Below are 21,379 nucleotides of genomic sequence, written 5' to 3' on the forward strand. Positions count from 1 at the left end.
GACAATCGGCCCATTCTGTTAATGAAGTATTTGAACAGATTAGCCTACTGCTTAGTATAAAACACATATTTTCTTCTGCTTATCACCTGCAAGTAAATAGGATACGTGAGAGACTCAACAGTTTCCTTAAAGAGAGAATTGCAAAATTGAAATTGACATTGAAGAAGGGATGGCTATATTGCCTGCCCCTCGCATTATATGCATTAAGGAATCAGCCTGGGTCGAACCAAAACCTCACAGCCCACGAGTTAATGACAGGGAGGCGAATGAGAACGCCTTTGTCTCCTCCATTGAGGAGCAGAAGTGATGCTCAGAGACTGCAGAAATGTTAGGAAATGAGTTACGTGCTTATTTAACATGTGTGATTGATAGTATCTCTGTCATTTCAGATCAACTCAAGCTCTAGGGGGTCAGTCTCAGAACACAGATGAAGACCATTCAGCAACCAGACTTCAAGAACTACTTCCTGTACCTAAATTATTTGTCAGAGATTCAGTCCTAGTGCGTAACTTCACAAGGAAGTTGGCACGAGCCCTGTTTTAGTGGTCCCTATATCATTGAAAACATTGCTCCCCCAGCAGTAAAAGTCCAAGAAAGACACGCCTGGATCCACTTAAGTGACGTAAAGCCTTACGCTGGTGAGACCGATGCACCCCCAACCGTTGATTCAGCAGCAAGACAAAAAGATGAAGTTCAGCATGTGCCGACTCGATTGATGACAAGGAAAAAGGATGCCAAGGTTGCTGATTAAATAAATACAAGTGTGCATTTGGACTGTGTCTCACCCCGAACACTCTTTATAGATATTATAGTAGGAGTACAAAACTAAATTCTTGAGTCACCGGAATCTTTGAATTGGACTTTAGAAAGTGTGATGTTCTGAATATGCCAAATCTGGAGTTCGAGTTTGACGACTGAAAACATGCGCAGTTTCCAGATTCATTCCTCACTGAGTTTCTCTTTGGTTAATTCAAATGGCCCTGTCAGATGTTGATGCCCATAGACTACTTCTCGCTGTCTTTGTTTACATACTTCAGGCGTATCCTGCTCTTGTTGGGTGTTTTTCTGCAAGTTAGGTGTTAGGTGTTTTTCTGCAAGATCCTAAAAATAGCCCTGCAATTAGGAGGCTGCTTATGGCGACAGTTGAACAGCTTCTGCAGTTACCTGATCATTTAACAAGGCTGCCTGATTAAAAGGTTTTTTCCTTCCTTAAAGCAGTACACAGGCACAATGAGGAATGTTGGGAGTGGTACAGTTTCAGAAAGTGAGCAAACTCAACGACGTGTGGAGAAGCGTAAATGGCAGGGATTAATGTACTGGTGCATAATATATGCATGCTCAACATTTTTTTTCTTCAGATTTTGCTAATCCATACTGTATACTTCATTGGTCCAAGCAAGGTAGAAGTCCCTTTGATTCATCCCACTCCAGTGACTTATGCAGATTTATCTATTATTCGAAAGTGCTCAAACACGGTCTCCTGTCAAATGGTCTAGATGTAAAAAGACTTTAGGCAAGCTACACCAAGTCTTGAAGATAAGACGATGCTCACACTCCCTTCTATTCTCAGGCAGAGTGATAATTTGCAAGGCTGAGTTCAAAGTCAATTTGAATGGCAGACAGCAGTAGTGATCATGGATGATGGGCTAATTGGGTGGGGAGGCATGGTCAAGTCGAACCCACAAGCACCTGGGGTACAGGCTTGTATGCTGCTAGTGAGTGGAATATTCCAGAAGAGTGCACGTGTGCAAACCAATCGTAGAGGGCTACGTAGTAAAGAGCCCTATAGTTTGAAAGCTAATGAAACATTGTGTATTTCATGAAGGCGAAGATTACTTGCAATAGGGGTGGCACAGCTGTCCACCTGACCTTAGAGATCCAATCACAATCCTATCCCCCATAGAAAGTATACCTAGATGTTCCCCTTAAGCATACCACAACCCCAAGTAGGTTTTCCTATTTTGTCACGTAGTATTACTTCAGTGATGACGAATTTTTACTATATAAATGTAATTTTTTATTAAATGCTTTGAGAACTCTCGACAGAGATTGGAGCAAACGTCCAGTGATGTCCGTTGTACTCCCTGTTTTAGACAATTGCAAATAAAACAGTTATGTTTTTGCCAACTTCCTGAGTCTGTCTTATTATTGGTGCAAGAGCAAAATATGCATCCTCATCCATCCCATATATCGCTACCTCGCTTAAAGGGCTTCAGGAAGTATTAGGGAATGGGACGTATTGGGGAATGGGAAGCATTGGGGATTGGAAAGGAATTGGGGGGAGTAAGGAGTTCCAGACTGGAAGTATTTGGGGGGGTGGTGTAATAGATTTAACTAATTGGGGTATGGGAAGATTTGGAGAATGAAGGAACTGGTGACGAAATTATTAGCGATGCAAGCTGTTGGGGCAGGTAAAGCATTGGGTACTAAAAGAAGTGGGGCATGAAAAGAATTGGGAAGAGACGCTAGGTGTTGGGGAATGAGAAGAACTGGGGAAGCAAATAGTCGGGGGAATTGACAGAATGGGGTAAGATATCATTGGGGGATTGAGAAGAATTGGGGAAATGAAAGACTTGGAGAATGGACAGAATCAGGAATTGGAAAAAGGGGAAGGGTCAAGAATTGGGTAATGAAAGAAATTGGGAAAATGAAACACAAATGACAAATAAAGAAAAAATTACGAAACGAAAATGGCCATGTGTAGTGAGGGAATGGCTAGGTAGGAAAGGGGTCTACCGATAGGGTCCACTTGGATGCTGACGCGGAGGGACAAAGGAAGGCACATCCAGCGCAGAATCCTGAGTTGTGGTGGAGAAACGGATCACCTGTAAACCAGCTCCTGGCTTGATGTTCAATAAAACTTGCTGGCAATGTTAACTTTCACCTTGACTACTTGACAACTGGTCCTGCCTCTTCATTCAGGGGAACTGCAAGGAAGTCTTGGGGAGGGATTGGGATAAGGGAAGTGCAGATACAAGCCTGGTGTCTGGCATGACTGTTGGGGGGGCAGAGCATGTGTATGACAGGTGGGGGAAGAAGGGGGGGCGCAAGTGTGGGTTCTCAATGCTAAGAGTAAGGTTTACGCAACAGAGCTCTTTGTTTGTACAGTATCGAAGTACAAAGGAAGCAGCCGGACCACTTGGATTGCTCCGTTATCACAGCCTAATCTAACACGTGTTCACGTGGGCTGGAAACGCTGTTTTTCAGGCAAGGGCTGGCAGGTGAGGCAGTGGGTGGGGCTGGCGTCTATAAAGAGCGTGCTGCACATGCCTTGGCAGGCAGAAAAGTCAGAAGAGACACCTGGTGCCCGACTCCTCGCGTCTGCAGAATTCGCCTGTTAGACTAGTAAGTGCACACCTGTACTAGCTGCTACACTCAGCGTTGCACTGTGTGATGTTAGGCTAACAGTCAAGTGGGCCGAGGTCTGAGAGGAGGAGCACAGATCTCGGGGGCAGCCGAGCAAGCGCTCAAGAGGATATTGGGGCGGAACATGGGGCTTTTGTTAAAATACATGTTTGGCCGGATGGAGGAAAGCGTGAGAAGTAACGGCACGTGAAGGGATTTAGCAACGACCGTAGCAATGCAAGATGAGAGGGTGGGTATATAAGCACAGATACCAAGCCTCAAATCTCTCACTGGGTGGGACCCCTGCATTTGGCGATCTTCTCCCCTTCTCCAGCACACCATGAATGCCTGTCATCTTGCTCCACGTGCCCCCAGAGTCGCCTGCGCAGGTTCAGCCTCGTGCCCTTCTCCGTGCCCTGGAATGGCGTTTTAGACTCATGTAGCGTTCTATAATACGGCACCTTTTCCGATTTAAAGCTCATTGCAAGACAATTCTGCACAGTCCCACTACATTTCCCTGTCTTCTATCCGCCACGATGTATTATTGTATGTACATTGTCAACTGTTTGTAATAATATGTTGTGTACTGGGTGGGGATTGATTGAAATTCCCAATCGGAAACACAATGGATTTCCCTTATTCTATGAGCTACGGTCACATGCCTTTATACTGCATTGACACTTTTGGCATGATTAGTTCGCATGTTAAGCCTTGCCGCTACTGCACGTTAAGCACTACTCATGGAAACCGTCACTTATGCGGCGAAAGTCTAAGCACACACTGCCCTTCACTTTCCCTAGCAGCCATCATCACCCTCGGCTCCGGAACACTGACTTTCACAGCAGTCAATTATCCCAAAGTAAAGGCATCTCGGGCGTTAATTCTTCAGTATGTTCCAGCCTGTGGGCAGTACCCGCAGCCTGTGACTGGAGAATAGCGTAACGTGAAGGAAGTCAGAGACGGGTCACGTGCGACAGGGATGTGAAAATTCCAGAGGATAACCAGTCAAAAATGCTGCTGCCCAAAGCCTCGGAACTAGTGCAAATACTAAACAATACAGAGGATGCACTTTTTTTGTGGTACTTTGAGAAATGCAATTTCTTTTACCAAAGGAAACATGCACATTGCCATGGGGACTATGCAAAGGTTAGGAGATGCACTGTACAGTGCCTTTGCATATGTGGGTGTGCCCTGAAAGAGCTTGTCGTTGTGAAACGTGTAAAACAGAAACAACCTAGTAATATTTCTAGCCATATTTAAGGGATAGAAATGCAGGTGGAAGAGCAACAGTTCACGCTGCTGCTTTACGCATGTGGTATGCTCCCCCAGGCCCGATCGTGTGAGAAAGTTCACGCGCACACCCGGAATACACGTACCCCGCTCAATCGCGTGTGTAACTTCCCGCGCAACCCCGAAATACACATGCCCCGCTCGCACAGGCACTATTGCTGTATGTTGCCACTTTTGTAATGCGCAGGGACGCTACCGCCTGCCTTCGTGTGGCGGACGTGTTTGGGCTTGTGCGTGTCTTTCGCTGTGCGTGGCTTTGCCCTATTCGATTCCATGAATACGTGTGGTTCGGGTGCGTGTGGGCGTTCCGTCTGCTTCCCTGCAGTACATCCCCAGTTACGCCCTTGTTTTCGCGAGTTGTTCCCCATTCCGCGCGTTACACCCCGTGTTCCGCCCACTTTCTAGTGTATGCGCAGAGGTTGTGCGCTTTCACTGTGCGCGTCGCGCACGTCTTTCGGGATGTTGCAGTGACGTGTGCGCCATGCACGGGTTCGGTGCACATCCCGAGGAAGACACGCGCAGGGACTTCCATGAATAGCACGCGTGCGCGTGCGCCTCTTTTTTTCCGCTTGCGCCTGCTTGCGCCTGCTTGCGCGTAGATTTTCGGCGCACGTTTGTTCCATGAATCGGCCCCATAATGTAGATAACATTGAATTCAATCAATTCCCCCGTGGCACATCCCTCCCTTTCCCGATTCACTGGCGCAATGCATCACTTTCAGAGCAGAGTAAGAGGGTTCCGGGGTGTCACCCCTGGATTAGGACAAAAGGGATGAGGGGGAGAGGGAAGGGGCCACGGCTCTAGGGCTGACCTCTCGAGAGTGCAGGGGTGGAAGGGGCGCTGGGAGGGGTAACAGAGAGAGGTCGAGAGAGAGAGATGTTGGAGCAAGCACCTGTTGGAGAAAGAATGGTATGCAATGGGAGTTTTGGAATGGTGACGTACAGTCACCAGGACTCATCTCCGTGGAGTCCTGATTTAGCATCACTGCTGACCGCAGTAATGGACCATATCTGTCACCAAAGCCAAGATAATATGTCAGATTTATTCTTGCCTGTTATCACAACGTTGACAAATGCTTTAGGAAGAAGTTTGGCATTAAATGCACAGGGTTATTATTGTGTTTGATTATAGCCAACAGAGGAGACTCTGCATCTAACGGGAAGGGACCCTTCAATAGGAACAGCATTTTGGGAACCTACCTGAAAGTATATTCCAATTGCACAGTTTCTTGACATAGACACTCTTCTTATTCTGGGGGAATTTTAAAACACAGATGAACAGCCCCTTCACAGCCTCAGACTATACCTTGAAGTCTGACCGCCGCCTTCTATCCGACTATAAAACCCTAGAATTTATGACATGATAGTTAGTCACTCGCTGTGGAAGCGAGGTAGCCACCTGTTCTGCAGTACATACATTTACCACATGATGGTATGACTTTATCATATTCATCTCGGGAGATAGGATTCTGCAAATCAGAGAATTCCCTGTGCCCCTGGGCAGTATTCGTGGAGGTGCAGTGAGGGTCTGGATGTCTGTCAGTGGGAAATAACCACAAGCAAGGCTTCCCCCTACACTACTAAGGCGAATGGGGGTGTGCTCAATCCAAATGTACCCTGACCAATGTTCCCTCTAATTATTTTTCTCCAAGGGCAAAAATGGGTGGCTTTCGTGCGCACACTATTTTCCATGTGCGCAACAGACTAAGGAAGTAAGCCGCCTTGTGAGCATGCGTAGTTAGTGAGCGACCATCTCCGAAGCGTTTGGAAGGGAATGTCTCCTTCCCAACCATTGCAATTCTTTTAAACAATGTAAAAGATGTATCTTACAACACTTTATCCAAGCATATAGGCTAAAAAAACAAATATTTTATTTGCAATTATAAGGAGAGCTAGTGACCCAATCCAAGAGTTCACGTTCTGCCATAGTAGCTCACAAAAGTTCTCATGTGCAGAGAAAAAAATGTGCACGTCCAAAAAAAGCGTTGTATGCTAATTGCAAACAATAGGTTTAGTTGTGGCTATTCTTTTGTCACCATTGCTCAGAGACAATGCAGAACGTGTTTTATGCCATTTGAAAAGAACACTCGTATATTACAAAAAAATAAATAATATTGCTTATCGCTGTTGTGACTGTCAAAAATTCAGGCAGTATACAATATTTGCAGATTGAATAGTGGCAACTAAAATGAATGTGTTAGAAAACATTCCAATAGGAGTTCATTTTCCAGTTTAATGAAGTAATTCAAGGGACAGGAAAACATGCCTCATAATTTGTTTAAGGATTATAGTTGCATCAGAGTGCCCACCAGAATGATGACCAGAATTTCTGGGCCTTTGCTTACTATCTACATTACGTTGTCCTGTGAGTTGTAAAAACACTTACTCAAAACCAGCATTACAGCTAAGAGGCATACAAACATCCATGTTGACTCCCTAAACACAGGGAAATGTGCCCAAAACTGGAAACTATGAGCCTTCCCCCCACTTTTACCCCTAAAACTTCACTGAAATGTATTTGAATCAGTGACCAGCTTAGCAGTGGCAAAGATAGGAGTTCTAATAATAATACTAACCGAACTCAAGAGAAATTTGAAGGGGAACATACCTGTTCAATATGCATGAAGTATCCCTACTGGGAAAGCTAATAACTTTTTTCTCCCTGAAATTCTTTTTGATTCTAAGTGGGGAGTAAAATATTATCAGAGCCCTTCGTGTAAACGTGATATAGGAAGTAAAGTAAAATGACATGGCACATAATCCAGCTTATAGTTTTGCCCACTCTTCCTCATCACAACCTGATAAAATACAACACAAGCCTTTCTGAGGTTCCCTATTGAGTCCCGTTGAAGGACATCACATGTGTTTGCCTATTAAGTCAATAGCAACAATGCTCAGAGGTACAACAGATTGAGCGCATTTTTCTTGAAGTACGGACCCCTCTTCAGAAATTCACTGTTATCACTTAAAGAAAATGCATGTATGTGGATGCTAGAGGCAATAAAAGCAGAACACCAGTGCATTGTGAAAGCCCTAAGCAGCCGAGCATAGAAAGAAACAAAAGTTGATCATTTTTGGGGCATGGTGGTGCGTGCACCTGTTATCCCAGCATGAGTGTGGGAGGCTGAGGTTGTGGATGGGGGTTCACGGCTGCTGTACGCCTCCACTGGTGATCTGCTAGAGCTATCCTGAGTATATTCTGTGTCACCCCAAGTCAAGGTGCCCGTGTTCTGTTCCTGGTGAACCCCAAGAGAAGGGGACTTGTTTCTGTGGCAAGTGGGATCTACGAAGTACACAAGCAGTGAGCTGGGCCTCCAAAAAAAGTTGTCATTTCCTAGACTATTATTAGAGTTTCCTATTCTTTAGCAAACACACCTCAAATGTCCTTTACTTCACTTTACTGCCAAAATGTCTGACTTGGGATTTGAAAGTTGCTCATTAGTTCTTCCACGCAGAAGTAATGTTCTCCTACGCCCTTCCTCCCATACCCTTCTCTAGCTTCTGTGCTAGCCTCCAATACTAGTCGACAGGGATCTGTAAAAAGTGAGGGATTGTAGAAGTAAAACAGTTACTGGGATATATGCATACCCACAATACTTTGCAAGCAAACATATTTAAAGGTTCATCATGACATGTGCAGTTTAAATTTCATGAATGTGCATGTGGACAGTTTTGAAGTGCATACAACATTGTTTACAACATACACACCCCTCCTATTGTTGGGTTGAATTATACATCTTACTTAAACAGTTTTTGAATAGCAGAGAGTTACTATATCATTTGCTAGGGTCTATGCCCAATGGAACTCTGAAAACCTGGAAAGCATGCAGACTGTGTTAAAAGCAGTGTAGCTGTCCTGATATTTGGTTCCCTAATACCATATGCCGGGCATAGGCCATACCCATTATCCCTTGAGGGCCAAGTACACCATATTGCAATGTTGCTCTCCATGTATAAGAAAAAGTTAACAATGCTGAAGTAAGAGATGCTGAGCCTGACATTTGACTACTTAAAATCCTTAGAGGGCAAATTCATATTTGAGTTTTATAATGTGTTAACCTGCAAGGGGAATTAATCAAAGTCCTAAAGTGATGCATGTACAAAGAATAGGAGGCATGGAATGAGGTTTCACATCCAGGTAGCGACCTTACTTGCAGTCAAATATCTGATATTTGAGCTGACAGTTGTGTGATGCTTTTGATAAGGCACCATGAGTAACAGAAATTCTGGTACTTGAACGTTAGTCATATTATGATAAACATACAATAATTGGATGTGGGTACAAGTCTGGTACCTTTTCACAGAGCCACGGTAGGCAGAGTCAAGGTTGTCCAGTTTAATTGGTTCTATGTCATAATCCCGCATTTTAGAGCCCAAACACAAAAAAGACTGATTTATTTTTGCCCGTTTTCTTTGTGTAGGCTTTAAAATGTGGTATTATTATATAGAACCCCCTCTTTACCTCCCACTCAATCTCTCGATAATCGAGGCGGTTTAACACCCCAAACCCACCCTTTCCCATCCACCACCCTATTCCCACATCTAAATACGCATTCTCCCTACACATAAGCATACAAACACATACACCCACGCACACATACAGTTTCAAATGTACCTGTTACTCCCACGATGAGTCGGCTTGGGCACACAGAGCCTGTCAATTCCTTTGCGCACTCGTGTGTGGCAGGGGCCTCACAGTCCGATTTAGAAAGACCGCTTTATGCGGCCACGGAGCGGTCTTTCTAAATCAGTCTTTTTTCCTTTTGGAAAAAAGAAAAATGTCTTTTGACCTAGAACCGTATTATCTACATGTAGCCTAGGGCAAAAGTTAAAGTAATAAGGGTATAGGTGTGTTAGAGTCCAGCATAGGAGCAATGGGCGGGAAGGAGCAGATAATTTGGTTAGTGTGTACGCAAATCGTAGTTAAATCTTCTGTTCATGGAGCTACTGTTCCATATTAGTTTTAAACCTCTTGTGGGTGTATTCTATTTTTGGGGTTTGTATGTTTTTAATGTCACGCTTGCATGGTGGGGAAATGTAAATAGGCTAGACCAGCATATCAGACCAGTTACTATAATTTAGCTTTTCCCTGAGAGAAAGCAAATGTTAGATACCTGTTGTGGCTTGTACCTTTTTACATCTATTTGAATAGGTGGGAAGTGTCTGGGTGTGCTGCTAAAACTCTTCTGAGTGGCACCCAGAAGGAGGCTGGGCAAGCCAATATGCGCACAGCTTAGAGAGAACATTGACCCTGACACTTGCACCCAGTGGTGCTCACAGGGTTTATTTATTTTTACATTTGTATAGTGCACACAAGCCCTAAGGCATCAGGGCACTGCAGTGAACCAGTTACTTGTGGCCCGTAGGCGGTGACCAATAATATTTAAGTACATAGAAATTACATACATAGTGGTTACATACAGGTTAGGTAGGGCATCGTTACATCATTCATCTGAGAGCTCACATGTTGAGTGGGCTTGACAAACAACCAGGTTTCGAGGGCTCGGCGGAGGGCCCAATAGGATTCCTCTACTCTTAGCGCATATGGGAGGGAGGTCATTTTTTAGACACAATGACTGGGAAACTTGTCCCTCCTGCCTTGGCACATTTGAATTTGGGTTGTAAAACTCTATGGGTGTAAGGGGTTCTGGTAGGCCAGGATGAGTGAGTTTTGGCAATTCTCTGGGCCAGGTTTGGTGGGGCGGAATTTGACATACACCTGTGACTGATTGTGAGTGTCCTAAATGTTATTCTTTCTTGGATGGGCAGTCAGTCTACAGCTCTGCGGGGGGCTGATATGTACTCAGATTTTGTAATGTTTAGGCAGCTCACAAGGCCTTTTTTGGACGTCTGTAGTTTTTGTATATTGTGCGCAGAGGTACCAGTGAAGAGTATATTACAGTAGTCCAGCCTTGCACCAACCACTGCACTAGCAATCGTTAGGCAACTGTCTGTGGAGAGGAAGGGTCTGGCAGGTTTAGGAGTTTGGTTGAGTAGGCCGCTGAGGAAGCTATTGTGTTAACTTGACGAGTTAGGGAAAGTGCTGCGTCAAGGTAGACTCCTAATATTTTTACCGCCGGAGAGACTGAGATCAGGGTGCCTCCAATGATTAAGGCTGAGTAGACCATGTCCAATTTTATTAGCACAGAGGATTGCCCAACAAGGAGAAGTTCAATCTTCTTGTCATTGAGGCAGAGGCCACGGGTAGCCATCCAGGCTTGGGTGGTGGCATAGGTTGAGTTCAGTGTGGCAATGTCCTTGATGTGATTTCCAGAGAGGGGGAGGTTAATTTGCATGTCATCTGCACAGTCAGTATACGGTATGCCAAGAGGTCAAATAGTGGCTTTGTGAATATGTTGTACATAGTTGGCAAAAAACAGGACCTTTGTGGTACTCCGCAGCTGATAGGGGCGGACGCAGCGCAGTCATTGTCAGAGAATACCTTCATTGTTCTTCCTTCTAGGAAGGAGGCGATCCATGAAGCCACTCCTGGGGAGAAGGAGGCTCTGAGGTAAGGTGGGGGCATAGTGTGCTATGGTCAACCAAATCGAAAGCCACAGACGTCTAGTAGGAGCAGTAGGGCAAGTTTTCCCTCATACCTGATCTCATCAATTTGGTTTTTCAGGTTCAAGGAAGCTGACTCCGTGCCATGACCTGGACGGAATCCAGACTGACGGACTCCAATGATGTGGTTTAGTTCTAGGTGACGTTGAATTTGCACATATGCAGCTTTGTCAAGTATTTTTTATAGGAAGGGGACTGAGGTGATGGGCCTGTAGTTGTTCAGTAAAGCTGGGTCAAGTGATGTTTTTTTTAAAAAGGGGTAGAACCCATGATTCTTTGAGGCTAGATGGTACAGAGCCTGTTGAGAAGGAGTTAATGAATGCCGTGATAAACAGAGCCAGTACTTCAGCCCAGTCTTTGACAAGTGGGGGCAGGGCAGACATCCCCTTTACATCTTGATGTCTTTAAGCATTGTAAAATGAGTAGGGTATCCTGAATGGTGATATTGCTCAAGCTGAACAGAGGGATCCTAGGATATTGGAGGTAGTCGTGTAGGTGGCTTTGGTGCCCTGGAAAGTGTGTTTAAGGCTGGCTGGTTTGGCTAGTATTTTATTCTGAAGCATGTGCATTTTCGGCAGCATGGCTTCAGAGCAGCCAGAGGCACAGAAACCACTCTACTGAATGCACATGAAGACTTGCTCTCAAATCTCCATTCAAACTCTCCATCCGTTATTATTCTTCTGGATCTTTCCTCTGCCTTCAACATGGTCAATCATGCCACCCTTGGCATCACGGGCCTGGCACCTGACTGGGTGATCTCATTGCTCTCCGATCGAACCTCTAAAGTTCAACTGGGCCCTTTTCTCTCTCCTATCACACTTTCCGCCTGCAGCATCCTTCAAAGCTCTATCCTCTCTCAGTGGCTCTTCAACTGCCACCTTGCCACTCTGGCCCACCTGATCTCCTCCTTCTCTCCTCACTTCCAGTGTTATGCACATGACACGTAGCTCTGCTTCATGCTTCCCTCTACTGCCTCCTCTTGCTCCTCTCTCATTCCTGACTGTCTGACTGCTATTTAGGCATAGTGTTCTGCCAATGATCTCTGCTTTAATGCCATTAAGACTGAGATCCTCCTCATTGGGACCCCAACTTCCTCCATCCCTCTGGCTGCCTTCTATGGGTCCCCCCTCACCCTCTTGTGAGATGGCTGGACTATTGCAACAGCTTCTTCCTCGATCTTCCATTATCCTCCTTTTGCTACCTTCAACTAATAGGACTTAATGACTTATCCTTGGCCTCAAGCCAAGGGACCGCATGTCTCCAGTCCTAAAACTCAACACTAGCTCCAGGTTGCTACTAGGATCAAGTTCCCTCTGCATCATACACAAGGCTTTCTGGGACCTGGCACCCCGCTATATCCAACTATTGTGCACTGAATACCTCCCTGCTAGAGCCCTTTGGTCTTCTATCTCCAACTCTCTGCAGATCAGACACTTCTCCAAGCAGAGAGTGGGGAGCGGGGGGGTAGATCTCTCTCCCTTCAGAAGCCTCCCTCTGGAATGTGCTACCTGTCCTTGCAGGCTTAAGCCAGATCCCCTTAAGTTCCATAAGGTCCTCAAGACCTCCGTTTTCTCTTCTTCCTTCTCTCTTGCCCTCACCCCCATCTGCTGCAGTGACTGGCTGCCTGGTTCCCTCTAAATTCTACAGGGCACCAGGCCCCACCACCCAGTCTACCCCCCTCGCACTTAGCATGTGGACCGCACATCATGCAATCCTTGGCACCTGCCCTCCTGGCCCCCCTTACCACTCAATGAGCCCCCGTGTCCCTCTCCCTCCCCTCTCCTCCTCCCTTTTTCACTTTCACTCTCTCCTCTTTATGCTGTACTTCCTCTCCCACCCTAGCACTTCACTTTCGTGCAGACCGGCACCCACCCACCCCCCATCTCCCTCGCACTTCTTGTAACTGCACTTGCATGATCCGAAAGTCACAAGGCCTAGTATGACCATTATTGTTATCTTTCTCCCTTGTTTCCCCTAGCCCCCTTTTTTGTCTTGTGGTGCCTTGAAACACTATTTGTTGTATAGGCTCCTTACAAATATCAATAAAAAAAATAGACAAAGGGGCGTCATTCCGAGTCTGGCGGTATGGTAAAAAAGTATGGCACTTTACCAGACCGCCGACTACGGGTTTGCCGGTGGGGCACCTGGGTTACCTCCAGCTAAATGCTGGAGGTAAGTCAGGTGCCCTACTGGCCAAAAAATCCCTCATTACAGCCACTGGAATAGCTGGCCTTGGTAATGACGGAAAATTCCCTTATGGAGTCCTATGGGACTCCATGAATGAGGATTTACACCGTCCCGCCAGCACTCGTAATCTGGCAGCATTGGCAAAGGTAAGTACCAAATGCTGGTATACTGCCAGCTCTACCGCCAGGATACCAGCATACTCGCAATGAGGCCCAAGTGACTTGTAAGCCCCCTCTTCCACCCTAGTATTTCAAGTATATAATTTTGAACAATGACTTGGTGCAATTTCATGCCTGAACACATCTGCTCAAGTACCCAGAGTGCCTTACTACACAACAGTCTGCGCATTAGCAATGGTGCTGGTGCTTCTGGTGCTGGTGCTTCTGTGTCCCTATTCCCATGGAGTCCCCTAGGACTCCATGGGAATATGGACTTACACTTCTGCCACCTGATAGCCCGGGCTGTCAGAAGTTATAATGTCCCGGTGGCACCGGGATCTCAGGCACGCAAACAGTGTTAAGATCCCGGCTGCAACCCGCCGGTAGCACAAGCGGGTTACAGCCTGAATCGTAATGAGGCCCATAGTCTGCCCTCAGTCGACATTAACACACAAGGCGAGGGTGGTATACCGATCAGCTGTGTCTGTGTTACCATTATTTTGAGTCACTGCTGTTTTAGCAGAAATGCGGGATTGGGTAAACAGTTTACCCACTACTCAACCCTGTACAGAGCAGTAGTCACACAGTGTGCCAGTAGTGATTTGTCACAGTGCATGTGGCAGCGTTGAAAACTATGTCAATGGGAGCACATGATTAGCAGGGAAGGCCCATAAGAAGACTCCAGCAGTAATTGAGGTAGCAGGGTGGATATCAGTTTTGGCAGAGTGATAGGTGAGAAGGGGTGGGTCTTGCAGATGTCGAGAAGATTGTTCCTATATAAGTGATTGTAGAGGTGATAACGAGTTGGGGACTAATATTGCGGCCCAAGAAGATCCCAAGGTGGCATTCTTTGAAGGAGGGGGTATTTAGATGAGAACAAAATGGCGAGGGGAGTAGTGGAGCATTAGAGGGTGGAAGAAAGATGTTCTCAGTTTTAGAAAAGCTGAGCATTGGGCAGTGAAGCACCATCCAGTGTTGGATGGCAGAGAGCCATTTGGAGATTCTCAGGATTTAGCGCAAGGGCTGAGGAGGTGTGAGAAGGGATGTGATTTCCATACAGGAAGTTTCGAGAAAAGTTGAAGTCATTAAATGTTTGTGCAATGGTTGAGGGCTTATGGGGAGAGGATGAAAAAGGAGGATCGCAACTAAGGCAGGCGTGGTGTGAAGGAGGGCGATGGCTGTGGGGACCAAGACACTGAAGTGAATACGGAAGAATTCATAAGGGAATAGGCTGATAGTGACTTTAGAAGGGGTGAGGGAAGAAGAGAGAAAGACAAGGTCAGAACAGTTGCTTTGGGTGTGGGTGGGAATGTTGTGGAGGGAAGTCAGGAATTGATCAGAAAGGAGGGAGTCTAGTTCAAATCGGTGTGGGGAGGTCATTTTGTTTGGGTAGGTGGAAGTCACCCATAAGAGTATCGTGGGCTTCTGTGGGAAGTGTCACAGAGAAGTTCAAGATCAGGGAAGAAGTTGAGTGGCCAGGTGGCCAATTGATAAGGAGGATGGTGGGGGGATGCAAGGAGATGAGTGGCAGTAATGAGAATGTAGAGAAGCCAGATTGTCAGGTGTGAAGTGTTAGCCATTTTGTTAAAAAGGCAACCTCTCTCCTAAGTCAAGCTGAGGAGTGAAGGAAGAGCAAGCTTCATAGTTTTGAGCTGATGGGGAGAGAGTGTCCTAGAAGGTAATCCAAGTTTCTATGCTCATAACTGAGATTGGCGGATCTTGCGAGGCAAAATGGACAGAATAGAGGGGATGTATTGCACACTGCATATGCATTTGAAAGCCCAAGCAAGACAGCAGTGTGCATGTGAGAGGAAGAACTGTAGTGGGTATTAGAAGAGGGGTGCTGAGGTGTATAGATTAATTCAGAGCAGGTCATGGTTCCTGGTTGTTTGCTGCGGGTGATGTGTAGGATGGAGTTTGTATCTGCTGTGATTGTGCGGGAGGTGGGGAAGAAGGAAGTTGGGATTTGGAGACCTTTCGACAGTGGTAGGGAAAGGACAAGGAATGGGAGCAGAAACAGACAAGTAGGCATATTTGATGTGGAGGAGGGGTAGAAAGCTAAAGCCTTTCGGGCTTGTAGTGACTAAAAGAAAAATGAAGGCAAGCAGACTGTTTGTGCTAAACATAAAGAATACGTCAATTAAGCCAACAGGGACGGGCAGAACAAGCATTGGCAGTTTGGGCTTTTGTGTAGACATTGGAAAGGCACTTGCCAAACACTGCCATAGTGATATTAACTGGCCATTGATGGTAGCAGGTGCTAAATGGTGCAAGTACCTGGGAATGTAATAGCTGTGTCTGGCGTACGCATAAACCTATACACAAGCCAAAACTGTTGGCTTTGTCATTGCTTGTTTTAAAAGGACTTCCGTGAAGGACACACATAGTGCTTATAAATCGCATGGCTCAAGACAGACCGGGTTATATTTTTATTGCATCAATAGCACATTTACAGCCCAAATTAAGTCATTAACTCTCAGAAGACTGCTTTAGAAAAACACTGGCATGCACTTCAAGTGCAAAGTTTGATGTTAAGGCTTATTTAAAGGCGAGCACAAAGGGTTCCCATAAGGAGAGGTTTTGGGTGGGGTGGGACAGAAACTGTGTGGGAATGGCCATAGGCAGTCAATGGGTGGGCATATAACCAGAAAACAACTACAAACTGTGTGTCCCTCCTCATATGCATTTCTCCCTATCTGTAATCTAATGCAACAGGTTCAGCGCATAGGTGGTGCAAGTGCCACCTAATAGCTTAAACTAATTTGATTAGTACTGTTAGGCAGAAACCTGTGCAGTTCCCTTTGGGAACACTGCAAAAGATTTAGGACTACATGTGTTAGCAGTAAACCCAATTGGTAGCAGTCTGTACCACCCAGATTTACCTGTAGCTGTGGCTGAGCAGTCAGACTACCATCAAGAAGAGTTAGGCAGTATGCAAAGTATACACAATAGGCACTCAGACACAATAGCACAAGCAAACACTGACCAGAGCTTTGGTATCAAAGTATATAATTATTTATTTGAAAACACACCGTTTGAAACACTCCAGCACTCTTATTGTAAAACACTCTAAACCCAGTTACTATTATGATATATACAACCCTTATTCCTTATCAGACAAGTCTTAGTTAACACCACTTATTTCCAGACAGAGGTGAGCGCTTAACTATAGATGGCACTCCAAAAGGTTCATGAAAAAGGGAGAGAAAAAGACAGAATATGTGAAGATACACCACTCTAAGATTTAGGAACACTTTTAGCAAGGCAGAAGAGCAAAAAGTCACTGGTGAGCCAAAGTCCATAGGCTGGGCCCACTCTTAGGGAGAGCAGAGCACAAATGCGCCCAAGATCACACAGTTACACTAGGCTTTGAAAGTCTTGCAGAGAGTTCGAAAAGAGTTTAGAGAGGCTCAGAAAAGTTTAGCCAGGGTGTCCCAGGCTAACCCAGGTCCGAAAGCCAGGGGCTAAATCTACCCCGTACACTCGGTAGCAAGGGAAGCCAGGCGGAACACGGTACCTTAAGTGGGAAGGATCCTCCAGCGGTGGCAGTTGTTCCTGGCAGCGGGTGCAAGTCTCGGCGTCGTCCAGAGGAAGAGAAGATCTCGACTTGGAGGAAAGATGAAGGTCGTTGCACTGCCAGGGAAGAAACCAGCCGTGGAGTTTTCCGGTTAAAGGTATTACCCTTTATTTCGCGGTGGTGGTAAAACATGGTATTCCGGTTGCCGGGGTGCTTGGCACAGGCAAGGCGGCCACGAGATGCGTTGGGAAGGCGAAAAGACGGTGAAACTGGTTATCCCCACCAGTCAAAGGAAGAAGACTCTCCGGCGGGAGATCTCCTCTGTCGTTGGGAAAAGTGGTGAGACGGTTCAGCAGGGCTCCACCGGTGGTGTCGTCGTAGCATGTCGGCTCAGCTTCTCCTTTGTCGGATTCTTAGGTCCTGTGGCGACTTCTGAAGTTCCAGTCCTCAAAGCCCTGCTTTTATGCAGAAAACCCCCATTCACTCAGCCTAGCTGTCACTCAAACATGCTAAGTGGTGAGCCGGCCGGCTCACCACTTGGGCCAATCAGGACGGAGTGCGACTTGAGTTGCCTAGGCAACTCAGTCCAGGGTGCCTAAATCCCCCTCCACCCCTCCTAAGTACCCCAGACAGAGTGGCACCACTTTGGAGGGCTTCTGTGGAGAAGCCCGCCAAAAAAGTGGAACAAAGGGCTCAACTTGGGTTGGAGTCACAGAAGAGAACACAAACGCCATTTTAGAACCGAGTTTTGGCAAAAAATCCCAACCAGAGAATAATTAAATAAACCGGCGGTATGTTCGAGGCTATCGTAATTAAATAAATAAAGATAGTAGCCTCGAACAATGGGAAAATCCCATAGAGAAATATTCGCGGTTGAATATAAAAAGTAGTATCCACTGCCACCAGTCAAAACTCGATCAGGGGGGACGGAGAGGTGCCCCCTCGACTAACAGACCCTGGGGCAATCGAATTGCCCCCGCCAGTACGTCCACAATATGATGGTTTGTACTGGTTCTGTTCAGAATTCAAGACTAGTAAAGTCAATGGTGACTTTACATGCCCTGGGAGACAGTAGCCAGTCCCAGGGTATGGAGTCTATACTGGGGGGTCACTATGACACCCGAGGGTGCTGTGTAACACACATCACAAAAACACATGAAGCCCTATGGAGTAAAAGACCCCATAGCCCATTAAACACATCTAGAGTCAAATGAATACACTCAAATCATGTCCAAGAGTGAGGGTAAAAGAGTCTCACTCTTGGCAGGGGAAACAAATAAACCCCAAAAATCCAGCAAAGCTGCTTGGGGACTCACTAGGTTAGGAAATTCAGCCTAAACAGAGAATTCTCCCTAACACTCGCCCCCCGCCCCGACTAAGGGACAGGAGGATTTAATCCACTCCTGGATGAACCTCATACCTCTAGTCAATGACATACATCCTAGAGAGTCCATCCGCATTTTGATGGTGACACCTTGACCTATGTTGCATGGCCCAATCAAAGGTTTTCCTTTGTAAGCTATATGACCTACAAACCCTTTGAGGAACATCAGTCTTTTTAAAGTTATAGGGGATCTGGTTGACCAGTCCCTCAGAAGTGGTTACAACTTCTGAACCTGAGTTAGGTTTTTTCAAGGCGTTCTTATAAAGGATTCCCTTAGATCTAGAGGGGCCTCCAAGGTTCCTCACCACCTCTCTTGTGGGAGCAGGTTAGGTTTTAGGCCTCTTGGTTGGAGGCGTTAGGGTTAGGCAATGTACCTGCTTCCCCTTCCTCTTAGATCTAACCTTACCTACTTTAGGAGTTTCCCCCCTAATATTAGGATTTGAGTTAGAAGGTCCAACAGTCTGAAGGTTTTTGGCCTTAGACTTTTCTTTCCTGGTTTTCCACCAGCATTGAGAATTACCAGTTCTCTCAGGCCTAGGTAAGGGTCCAGTAGGTCTATCCTCCTCTTCCTCAGAAGCAGGGGGGGTCACAGACTCTGAAACTGGGGGAACAATGATGGAGCTTGGTTGGGGCTCCCATTTCCCTAATGTACTAGCCTGAAATGTGCCTGGGTTAGAGGTCAACTTACTAACACCAGGGCTTGTAGTGGGGGTCTCAGTAGAGGTTCCCACAGGCTTAGAGTGGTCCCTTAAGGTGGCCTCTCTAGCCAATTTGGTTAGGTTCTGGTTCTCCATACTGGGAGGCCTGGGGGTATGTGACACTACTCCTAGAGTTCTCAGGTCATTCCCCAACAGGACTTTCCCAGGCACCACAGTCTGCACACTGACAGGGATCCTCACTGTCATGTTGTTACACTGAATGAGGGCTGGTAGAAAAGGAACCATTTGGACAGGCCCTCCAGACATCTTAGTGGGACCTTTGGGTGCTTTTGCCACATCCTCAGGTTGAAAGAAGCTTTCATCCACTAATGTTGTGCTGGCCCCAGTGTCTCTCCTGGCAGGAGTATCCTGGCCATTGACAAGTACACTGTCCATATAATACACATTAGAGTTTGCAGGTAGGGAGTTGTACACAACCCTATTCTGGGACTTAACCAGAGCCATGGACTCTATAGACACAGTTGCTTGAAGACCCAAGGGTTCTTCAGCAAAAGCTTTAAAGTGAGCACTAGCCATCTGTACTTCATCCTCAGGGGTGAAGGCTAAGGAGACTGTGCTGATCCCTGCAGGTTTACCCTTGCATCTGGGATCCCCTTTGATATGGTCAGTAGCCTTACAGATATGGCATTGTCCAAATGCTCTCTGAAAGTGTGGCTTGTTCTGACCTCCTTCTGGTTGTTGACCAGAAGGTACACTAGCCTGGTTCGGTTTACCCTGGGGCTTACCCTGGTTTTGTTTGGGGCCCTCTTTGGAAATGGCAGTATTAGAATTCTCTTTGGAGTCCTTTGTAGGCTGTTTCCCCTCATCCTTCTTCTGAGTTACCCGAGAATCCTTGTGAGTGGCCCTGTTGGCAACCCACAAGCCAGCAGCCTTAGCTAGCTTTCTGGAATCTAATTCCTTTGAATCAGCCAAGTGCTGTCTGAGCTCAGGAGAGCAGGCATCATAAATTGACTCCAACATAAAAAGATTTTTCATACCTTCATAAGTGTTCACCTTGTAACCCTTAATCCATCCCTCTAAGTTTTTCAACCCTTCACTCACCCAGGTAGCCCAAGGGGTACCATCATGCTTTTTGAGGGTTCTAAACCTCTTAAGATACTGGGAAGGGTCTTCCCAAATCTAGCTATCAAAGCTAGTTTCACACATTCATACTCTTTCCTATCCTCCTCCCCCAACTCCATTACCACATCAGTTGCAACAGGGGGAAGCCTAGAGAACAACCAGGTGAGTAAGTCATTTCCTGTGATGTTCTGGAGCCCATGATTATATTCAAACAGAGACAACCAATCCAACACATCCAACTTAGGCTCATACATACCAACCAATTCTTTAGGCATCCAAGGTCTTTTAGGACTGGAACCTCTAGAGGAGCCAGAGAGAGAAGCATTTTCAACAGACAATGTCTTCATTTCTAGCTCATGCTTGAGCTCCATTTCCCTTAGCCTTAGTTCTTGGTGTCTTTGTTCAGCCTGAGTATTAAGTTTTTAAAAGCTAATTCCAGTTTCATCTTCTCTAGTTCAATATATTGAGGACTAAATGTGGGACCTGGTAAAGGTCCAGTAGGTACAGCAGGTAGAGCAGACAAAGGCCTAGGGGGGACAGTCACAGCAGCCTCACCCTCCTCTTCTGACTCAAGATCATTAACGTTTTGTTCAGTTTCAATCTCAATACTGTTAGCTACAGTTGCTGGAGTGGTGGGCTCCTCTGAACCCTCATCCAGGCTTTGGTTAGCTAACAACCTTTCTATTAGCTCAATTTTCTTGCCTCTAGTCAGGAGATTCTTATGCTTACAGAGAACTCTTAAACAATCAGCAGTTTTTGTAGCAAGGGACTCTTGACTATAACTTTCCATAGTTAACAGGTTAGAAGATTACTTTCTCAGTGCTAAGCTTTGTGGTTAGTTGCACTAAGGTATCCTAAAGCACACTAAAATGTATATTCAATACAAATCCCACCACTGTACACCAGTGTTAGGCAGAAACCTGTGCAGTTCCCTTTGGGAACACTACAAAAGATTTAGGACTACAGGTGTTAGCAGTAAACCCACTTGGTAGCAGTCTGTACCACCCAGATTTACCTGGTAGCTGTGGCTGAGCAGTCAGACTTCCCTCAAGAAGAGTTAGGCAGTATGCAAAGTATACACAATAGGCACTCAGACACAATAGCACAAGCAAACACTGACCAGAGCTTTGGTATCAAAGTATATAATTCTTTAT

The 21,379-nt window shown here is 46.0% G+C and overlaps 1 protein-coding gene across 2 annotated transcripts in view; it reads left to right on the top strand.

Moving 5' to 3' along the window:
- The window catches only part of CCL25 (C-C motif chemokine ligand 25), a 347,634-nt gene that overhangs the window by 136,383 nt on the left and 189,872 nt on the right, over positions 1-21,379 (top strand). Inside the window, exon 1 of one of the 2 annotated variants that reach the window (XM_069649719.1) lies at positions 3,271-3,345. The exons of the other annotated variant lie outside the window; for it this stretch is intronic. The gene's annotated coding sequence lies outside the window, so the exon portion shown is untranslated. Of the gene's footprint in view, positions 1-3,270; positions 3,346-21,379 lie in introns of those variants that run through there. 2 annotated transcript variants of the gene reach the window in all.

This window comes from Ambystoma mexicanum, chromosome 1p, assembly GCF_040938575.1.
Source record: "Ambystoma mexicanum isolate Mex_15411 chromosome 1p, UKY_AmexF1_1, whole genome shotgun sequence".
Taxonomy (NCBI): Eukaryota; Metazoa; Chordata; class Amphibia; order Caudata; family Ambystomatidae; genus Ambystoma; species Ambystoma mexicanum.